Source organism: Gossypium hirsutum, chromosome D08, assembly GCF_007990345.1.
Source record: "Gossypium hirsutum isolate 1008001.06 chromosome D08, Gossypium_hirsutum_v2.1, whole genome shotgun sequence".
Taxonomy (NCBI): domain Eukaryota; kingdom Viridiplantae; phylum Streptophyta; class Magnoliopsida; order Malvales; family Malvaceae; genus Gossypium; species Gossypium hirsutum.
The window spans coordinates 41,036,631-41,046,026 of record NC_053444.1 but is presented as its reverse complement, the minus strand read 5'-3'; positions in this window follow the sequence as shown (position 1 = coordinate 41,046,026).

The window sequence follows — 9,396 nt, the reverse complement described above, 5'->3', positions numbered from 1 at the left end:
GCTGTACAAGTTCAGCCATCTCTTCTAGAAAGAGTGATGACGATACTTTTAGTTAACACATTGAAGGCCCCATTTATTACACATATGTTAGGAAGTGCTACTAAAAACTTTTCTGACATAGTTATGAATGGCGAAATGATAGAAAATGTTATAAGAAGCGGGAAGATAGATGCGGGAGAAAGTAGTAGAAGGCCGGTCTCGAAGAAGAAGGAAAATGAGGTCAACAATACAAGTTCATATTCAAAGACGATTACGGTGAATCAACTGGGAAAATTGGCTGTTAACCAACAAAGATCATCAAAACGAGGATCCGACACCAGGCAAAATATGGAGAAGCTTTAATTTACCACTTGAAACCTCTGCAACCTCCGTACCCCAAGTGGTATGATGCAAACGTATATTGCGATTATCACGCAGGAATCATGGGGCATTCTATAAAACATTGTACGATGTTCAAGAAGCTGGTAGAAAGACTCATAAGCATGGGTGTTGTTAAAGTGGATGATTCACCCAAGACAGAAAATCCATTACCTAATCATAATGAAAATGGAGTGAACATGATAAGAGGTAACATGGGTAGGAAAATCAAAGAAGATATCGCAGAAATAAAGATTTCTTTGAGATGGATCTGGAAGAAGATAGTAGAAAGAGGGTTGCTGGTATTAGATTCAGAAAGAAGCTTTGAAGAGGGGGAAAACTACTGTGAGTTCCATCATGAGGAGGGACATGAGATTCAATAATGCACAGAATTCAGAGCCTTGGTTCAAGGCCTGATGGATATCAAGGAAATTGAGTTTTATGAAGAAGCTAAGGAGGAGGGGAGTATTTGCACATCCGAATCCACAAGGTTCCAAGAGTAACTCAGCCTGTGGTCATCATCTCGTGACCAAGGAATGATGAAGTGAGTGCGCCAGTAATGCCAAGAATCATAATAAAGAAACCTGCAACCTTTTCTTTCCAAGATAGTAAGAAGGTTCCGTGGAACTATGAGTGCAATACAGCTGTCCCTGGAATGGAGACTACAAAGGACCAAGATGTGAGTACTGATCCAGAACATGTGAAAGGAAGGGCCATAATAGTGGAACAAGAGGGGAAAATAGCTAAGCCTGTGTTGTCTATCAACAAGCTAGTGAAGGAGGAAAAAGTCATGGAATTTCTTAAATTCTTGAAGCACAGCGAGTACAATGTTATCGAACAGTTGCATAAACAACCGGCTCGCATATCTGTACTAACCTTGCTCTTGAATTCAGTAGTACACCGAAGTACGTTGATGAGGATGTTAAATGAGACCTATGTGGCCGATGATATTTCTGTCAGCAAGTTAGATCGATTGGTCAATAATATCAGTGCTGATAATTTCATATTCTTCAAAGATGATGAAATACCTCCTAGGGGCGTGGGATCTACTAAGGCTTTGCATATCACGGCACGATTTAAGGAGCATATTTTGCCAGGAGTATTGATTGAAAATGGATCAGCTTTGAACGTGTTGCCATTATTCACACTCAACAGAGTTCCCATAGATAGTTCACACATGAAAACATGCCAAAATATGGTGAGGGCATTTCACGGTACAAAAAGAAAGGTCATGGGAAGAATTGAGATACCCCTGCTGATTGGCCCAACAGTTTATAAGGTAGATTTTATTGTGATGGATATCAAACCTTCCTACAATTGTTTATTAGGAAGACCATGGATACATTCGGCAGGGGCAGTACCGTCATCATTACATCAGAAGTTGAAGTTAGTATCAGAAAGTCGGCTAGTGACAATAAACACTGAAGAGGATATAATAGCAGTTGTATCCAATGAGATGCCGTACGTGGAGACTAATGATGAGTTAGTAGAATGCTCATTTCGATCTTTGGAGTTTGTAAACACGGCGTTTGTTCCTGAAGGAAGCAAAATTTTGGTGCCTAAATTATCCAAAACTACAGAAATGGGTTTACAGTTGTTGGTAGGAAAATGAGCTTTACCTGGAAAAGGGCTGGGGAGATATCTTCAAGGGAGGATTGATGTACCAATACTAAAAGGAAAGCAAGATCACTTTGGCTTAGGATACAAGCCAGACAGAGGACAAAGAAAGAAGGAGCTAGAAAAAAGACAGGAAAGAGGAAGGGCGCGTCTAAGTGGGGAGGAAGCCAAATGGGAGCCAATGATAATTCCGCACGTATCCAAAACCTTTGTATCTGGAGGAGTTATTCATGCTGAGAGAAAGATATCGGTTGAGGAATGCATTGAAGAGACGTTGGGAAATATGCACATCAATGCCATTCATGAGCATGTGAATAAGAAGAGGAGTTGGTTAGATATTCGTCCTTATGAGCCCGGGGGTGTTCTAGACAATTGGACTGCAGAAGAAATACCTAAAGTCTTTAGAACTGTCTCAGAGTAATATTCAGAACAAACTTGTTGTTTTAGCCTAGAAATAACAAGAACTCTTTTGTGAAATAGGCTTATGTTTAAACATCATTATTTTAATAAAATACATCTTTGCAATTGTTTCGAGTAAATATTCTTTCATTCTTTCTATACAAGTAAATATATTTTTTCATTGCACAAATAATTGTACATAAATTCATACATTCTTTTGTAACCATATTAGGTCCCTATATATCAATGACGTGAATGACGCCGCTACGAGCTCAGAGTGCCCTTTTGAATGAAACGTGTTTTTAAAAGGATCGCATGACTTTGAAGGTGATGAAGATTGTGGTTTATCTTTGGACTTGTTGAGGATGGTAGAACAAGAGGAAAAGCAAATCCTACCTCACAAAGAATCAGTAGAAATTGTGAGCTTGGAAGAAGGAAAAGAGGTGAAAATCAGAACTGAGATTTTTGCAAAGACAAGACGAGATCTCATTGAATTACTCCAAGAATTCAAAGATGTCTTCGCATGGTCATACCAGGATATGCCCAGATTGAGTGCTCACATTATAGTGCATCGTCTACCTATAAAAGAGGATTGCAAACCAGTTCAACAGAAGCTTAGAAGAATGAGGCCTGATATTGTGCTCAAAATAAAAGAGGAGGTTAGGAAACAGTTTGATGCTGGGTTTTTATAGGAGGTCAAATATTCTGAATGGGTAGCCAACATCGTTCCAGTCCCTAAAAGAGATGGAAAAGTACGAATGTGCGTGGATTACAGGGATTTGAACAAGGCAAGTCCAAAGAACAATTTCCCATTGCCACATATTGATACTCTAGTGGATAATACAGTGGGATTTTCACTGTTTTCTTTTATGGATGGGTTCTCAGGATATAATCAGATAAAGATACATCCGGAAGATATGGGAAAGACTACGTTCATTACTTTGTGGGGAAAATTTTACTATAAGGTGATGCCATTCGGATTAAAGAATGTGGGAGCAACATATCAGAGAGCCATGGTAGCCTTGTTTCATTATATGATGCACAAAAAATTGAAGTATATGTTGATGATATGATTGCCAAATCCAGAACAGAGGAGAAACATGTGCAGGTCCTGAGAAAATTGTTCTTAAGATTAAGGAAGTTTCAGCTCAAGCTTAATCCGACAAAATGCACTTTTAGAGCCAAGTTAGGAAAACTGTTGGGCTTCGTAGTCAGTGAAAAAGGAATCGAGATTGATCCAGACAAAGTCAAGGCAATACGAGATTTATCGCCACCACGTACCCAGAAAGAAGTTCAAGGTTTCTTAGGAAGACTGAATTACATTGCTCGGTTCATTTCACAGTTGACCGAGAAATGTGATCTCATATTTCGCCTTTTGAAGAAACATAATCCTGATGTCTGGAATGAAGAATGCCAGAGAGCCTTTGAGAAGATAAAGCAATACTTATCCAATACTCCAGTGCTGTCACCACCTAGCCGATATAGACCCTTGATTTTGTATTTAACGGTGTTCGACAACTCTATGGGCTGCGTGCTGGGTCAACATGATGTGACCGGAAAGAAAGAAAGGGTGATACACTATCTCAGTAAGAAATTCACTGATTGTGAATTGAGATATTCGCCTATCGAAAAATTATGTTGTGCCTTGATTTGGACAACCAAGAGGTTGAGGCAATACTTACTCTATCATACAACTTGGCTAATTTCAAAATTAGACCCTTTAAAGTATATGATGGAGTCAATGGCGTTGAATGGGAGAATGGCTAGATGACAAATCTTGCTCTTTGAGTTTGATATAGTATATGTAAGTCAGAAGGCCATCAAAAGGAGTGCGATAGCAGATTTCTTGGCTAGCAGAGCTTTAGAGGATTATGAACCTCTGGACTTTGATTTCCCAAATGAAGATTTGATGTGTGTGGCGAACGTGGAAGAGGATCCCTAGGAAAATCATTCTTGGAGGTTGAACTTTGATGGAGCCTCGAATGCATTAGGCAATGGGATTGGGGCAATCTTGTTATCTCCATACGGAGATTATTATCCTTTCACCAGTAAATTAGACTTCGATTGCACTAATAATATGGCCGAGTATGAAGCTTGCATCATGGGGATTCGAGCAGCCATAGAACGGAAGATTAAGATACTAGAAGTGTATGGAGACTCAGTATTGGTAATATACCAATTAAAAGGGGAATGGGAAACGAGAGATCCCAAGTTGATCCGTTATTGGAGATTGGTTCTAGAATTGATTGAAGAATTCGACAACATTACCTTTTGTTATCTCCCATGGGAGGAAAATCAAATGGCTGATGCTCTTACTACTTTAGCTTTCATGATTAAAGTGAATCAGTTAGAGGACATGAAGCCCATTCAAATTAGTATTTATGAGATCCCCGCCCACTGTTACAGCATTGAATAAGTGGTGAATGATAATCGTCCATGGTACCAAGATATATTGCTATATGTGAAGAATCGCGAATATCCTGATCAGGCAACGGAGAATGATAAGAGGATATTGAGGAGACTAGCTATTGACTATGTCTTAGATGGAGAGATCCTATACAAAAGGGGAAAGGATCGAGTACTATTGAGGTGCGTGGACGCTGTAGAGGCTAAGGAAATTTTAGAAGAAGTCCATGAGGGTGTTTGTGGTACGCACGCTAATGGATTTACCATGGCTAGACAGGTTATGAGATTCGGATATTACTGGTCCACCATGGAAAGAGATTGCATCAATCATGCTAAGAAATGCCATAAATGCCAAATTTATGGGGATAAAATGCACGCGCCTCCTTCTCCTCTTCATGTTATGACTTCTCTGTGGCCTTTCTCCATGTGGGGTATGGACGTCATTGGACCAGTATCACCAAAGGCTTCTAATGGACATCGTTTCATTTTTGTGGTTATTGACTATTTCACTAAGTAGGTAGAAGAAGCCTCATATGCTAATGTCATGAAGTTAGCAGTCAGTAAGTTTTTGAAGAAGGAGATCATATGTCGATATGGAATTCCTGAAAGAATCATATTTGACAATGTGCTGAATCTGAATAACAGCACAATAGCGGAAGTCTGCGATTAGTTCAACATTAGACACCATAATTCATCACTGTATCGCCCAAAAATGAATGGTGCAGTGGAGGCGGAAAACAAAAATATCAAGAAAATTGTGGCGAAAATGGCTGAAACTTACAAAGATTGGCATGAGAAGTTACCATTCGCTCTTTTTGCTTACCGAACATCTGTTAGGACTTCTACTGGGGCAACACCTTTTTCTTTGGTTTATGGAATGGAGGCAGTTTTGCTCGTTGAAGTTGAAATTCCTTCTCTTCGGGTATTGGCTGAGCTAAAGTTGGATGAGGCTGAATGGATCCAATCTCGGTATGATCAGTTAAATCTGATAGTAGGAAAAAGGCTAAAAGCTATTCGTCACGGTCAAATGTACCAAAAACGAATGATGAGATCATATAATAAAAAGGTTCGTCCTAGAGAATTTCATGAAGGGGGTCAGGTGTTGAAGAAAATCCTCCCTTTACAAAAAGATTTCAGAGGGAAATGGATGCCAAATTGGGAAAGACCTTATGTTGTGAAAAAGGCTTTTTTCGGAGGCGCTTTGATTTTGAGTGAAATGGATGGCAAAAATCTTCCGAATCCTGTAAATTCAGATTCAGTCAAGAAATATTTCACTTAAAGGAAGGGAGGAATCAAAGTGAAAACCCGCAAAGGGCGCTCTGATTTCCACAAAAAAAAAAGAAAAAAGGGAGAGGCCAAGGTGAAAACCCGAAAGGGCACCTTGAGACCAAAGGGGGTTTGAGTTGATAACTCGAAAAGGGCAGCTCAAACACTGTTAGATTGGGGCATATGGTGATCCTGCTATGCTTAGGTCAACAAGAAAAGGATATACGACGTCTTGGGGCATCGATAAAGTACTGTAGATCCCCTAAACACATGTTAAATTCAGAATGGTTCTTGGTTCGCACGGAGAGATTCAAGCGGCGATATCCAAATCACCTAGTCTTCATATTATTTGTACCAAGTTTGTTGGGTCTTGTAAATACTTCAAGACGCCTACTATCAATAAATTCCTTTTTATTATTCAAGTTATGACTTGAATTAATTTATCTCTTACTCAGTATTTTTGATCTCTGCACAAGCATATCACATTAGAATAATGATTGATGGACTAATAAACTTTCACAAAAGAAGTTTTGTATATTACTCTAGGAATTTCTAAATAATTTAGTAACCTGAAACAGGACTATTGTTTAGAACTCCCCAAGTACAAAAGTTAAAGAGCCTAAGAAGGAAAAAGTCTAAATTAAGACTGCTTTTTCGGATTTGGTTGTCTAAATATCAAATGAGACAGCAAGAAGTCTTGATGGGGTAGGAAGAAGTCCCCTATGGAAAGAAAGCTCCTCATTTGGGCATGAGCATTTGGTAGTACACCCTGAGAGTGGTGTAAACAAATTTCATAATCTGTATCCTTGAATTACGATAGGAGAGGATTGAGAAGAGTCAAATTATCCTACTCTCAAGTCACGGTGGAAGGAATATGGTACAAATTCTACGTCCTAAAAGGTTGAGCTTTGAAGTGCACAATGGGGGGCAATTTGATTAAGTGTTTCTTCGGAGATATCAACCAAGCAAAAGGCGTCAGCGACAAAACCTTAATAAACTCTAAGAAATGATAATTCTTGAAAAATGACATTCTGCATTCATTCAAATGTCATTCATACATGTCTAGGTAGGAGCATTGAATTTATTTTGATTATAACATACTAATCATTAGGCATAATTAAGTTCATAAAATGGATTTTTTACAGGTCATGTCCCCTCAAGAACAAATCCATAGCCGATAATCCTATCTCCCTGAAGTTGCAGTGGAGCGGAATAAAATCACAGATCTTATCTCTCTAAAGTTGCAGAGTGTAGATCACATCTAGTCTTATCTCCCTGAAGTTGCAGTGGAGCAGGCTAAGTAAGCAAGTCTTATCCTCCTGAAGTTGCAGTGAGGCAGACTAAAGATGGCAAATCTTATCTCCCTGAAGTTACAGTGGAGCAGATTAAAACCGATAATCCTATCTCCCTGAAGTTACAGTGGAGCAAATTAAAATCACAGATCTTATCTCTCTGAAGTTGCAGAGAGAAGATCGCATCTAGTCTTATCTCCCTAAAGTTGCAGTGGAGCAGGCTAAGTAAGCAAGTCTTATCAGCCTGAAGTTGCAGTGAGGCAGACTGAAGATGGCAACTCTTATCTCCCTGAAGTTGCAGTGGAGTAGATTAAAGTCGATAATCCTATCTCCCTGAAGTTGCAATGGAGCGGATTAAAATTACAGATCTTATCTCTCTGAAGTTGCAGAGAGTAGATCGCATCTAGTCTTATCTCCCTGAAATTGTAGTGGAGCAGACTAAGTAAGCAAGTCTCATCCTCCTGAAGTTACAGTGAGGTAGACTGAAGATGGCAAATCTTATCTTCCTGAAGTTGCAGTGGAGCAGATTAAAGCCGACAATCCTATCTCCTTGAAGTTGCAGTGGAGCGGATTAAAATCACAGATCTTATCTCTCTGAAGTTGCAGAGAGCAGATCGCATCTAGTCTTATCTCCCTGAAGTTGCAATGGAGCAGACTAAGTAAGCAAGTCTTATCCTCCTGAAGTTGCAGTGAGGCAGACTGAAGATGACAAATCTTATCTCCTTGAAGTTGCAGTGGAGCAGATTAAAGCCGATAATCCTATCTCCCTGAAGTTGCAGTGGAACAGACTAAGATAGCAAATATTGTTCTTTTGAAAAGTTATAGGGTGTAAGTCCTATCTCCTTGAAGTTGCAGTGGAGTGGATCGAAGCACCAAAGCTTATACCTCTGAGGACGTAGAAGGTCAGAATGAGGCTGAATAAGAAGAGTACTAAGGTCCAGCACAACGGGGCAAAATTGGGCATTTTTTAAAGTCTTTGCTCCGTTCCCGTTTCACGACAACGAGCAAAGAGGGGCAGTTGTAATACCCAATTTGTACCCGGCCCATACCAGGTAAACAAATAAATGAAAATAGTTCGATTCCAAATGGGCTATAAGGCCCAAACCAAAACAAAGCAGTGGCCCAAATTACAATGGCCCAAAACAGAGGGAAAACCCTAAGGTTTCTAAGCTTCGGCCGCCGCAACTCCAAATCTCCCACAAAGGTCAAATCTCCATGGATCTTCACCTGCGCATCAAGGGAAAACAAAAATGGAAAGCGAATCAAAGATTTGTAAATCAAATAAAGAAATAGATTTGTTTCTTCGTTAGATTTATTCCATTCGGCTATAAAATAGCCATTGTAACATTGTAACTGGGATCCGAATTTGAAATCAATAAAAACAACCATTTCCACAATCGAAAACAACAATTACCAAGAGCAATACAATCGATTCAAAGATTGATATTTACCGTTTTTATATATATATTTATTTACTTTTATACGAATAAAAAGACAAATAAAAAGGAAAGAGGTAACCTTTTGAAGGTGCCTAGACTGCCGTGAAACGGCCGAGGGAACCACCCCCGAGGATCGGTGGCTGGAAACCGAAAGGTTTCGTGATTTTTTGAGGCTTTTTGCTGATATTTTTGAAGGATTTGAACCCAGATTTGGGTATAAGGGGGTTTGAAAGGCCGAATAGGGGATTTTCCCCTTTTTCGACCACCGCATACGGCAACACCGTCGCTGGAGATCGGCGGCCAGCACGGTGGCCGACGACCGGCCGATGACCGAACCAGAGGCCAGTGCCCTGAGGTTGAAAGCTTTTTCAGAGGGATTTTCTATTTTTTTTTGAAGGAATGAATTTTTTTTTTATAATTTTGGCTTAAATAGCCGATTGAAAACGGCACCGTTTGAAGGAGGGGGATCCGCGCGTCAACCCGACCCGGACCCAGGATCCGCGTGTTTTTCTTACGGAGGGGCAAATTGCGCTTTTGGCCCCTCTGCCTTTTAATATATTTCCAATTAGGTTTTTTTTGTTTTTTAAATTCGTCATTTAATTTATTTTAAATTTCAATTT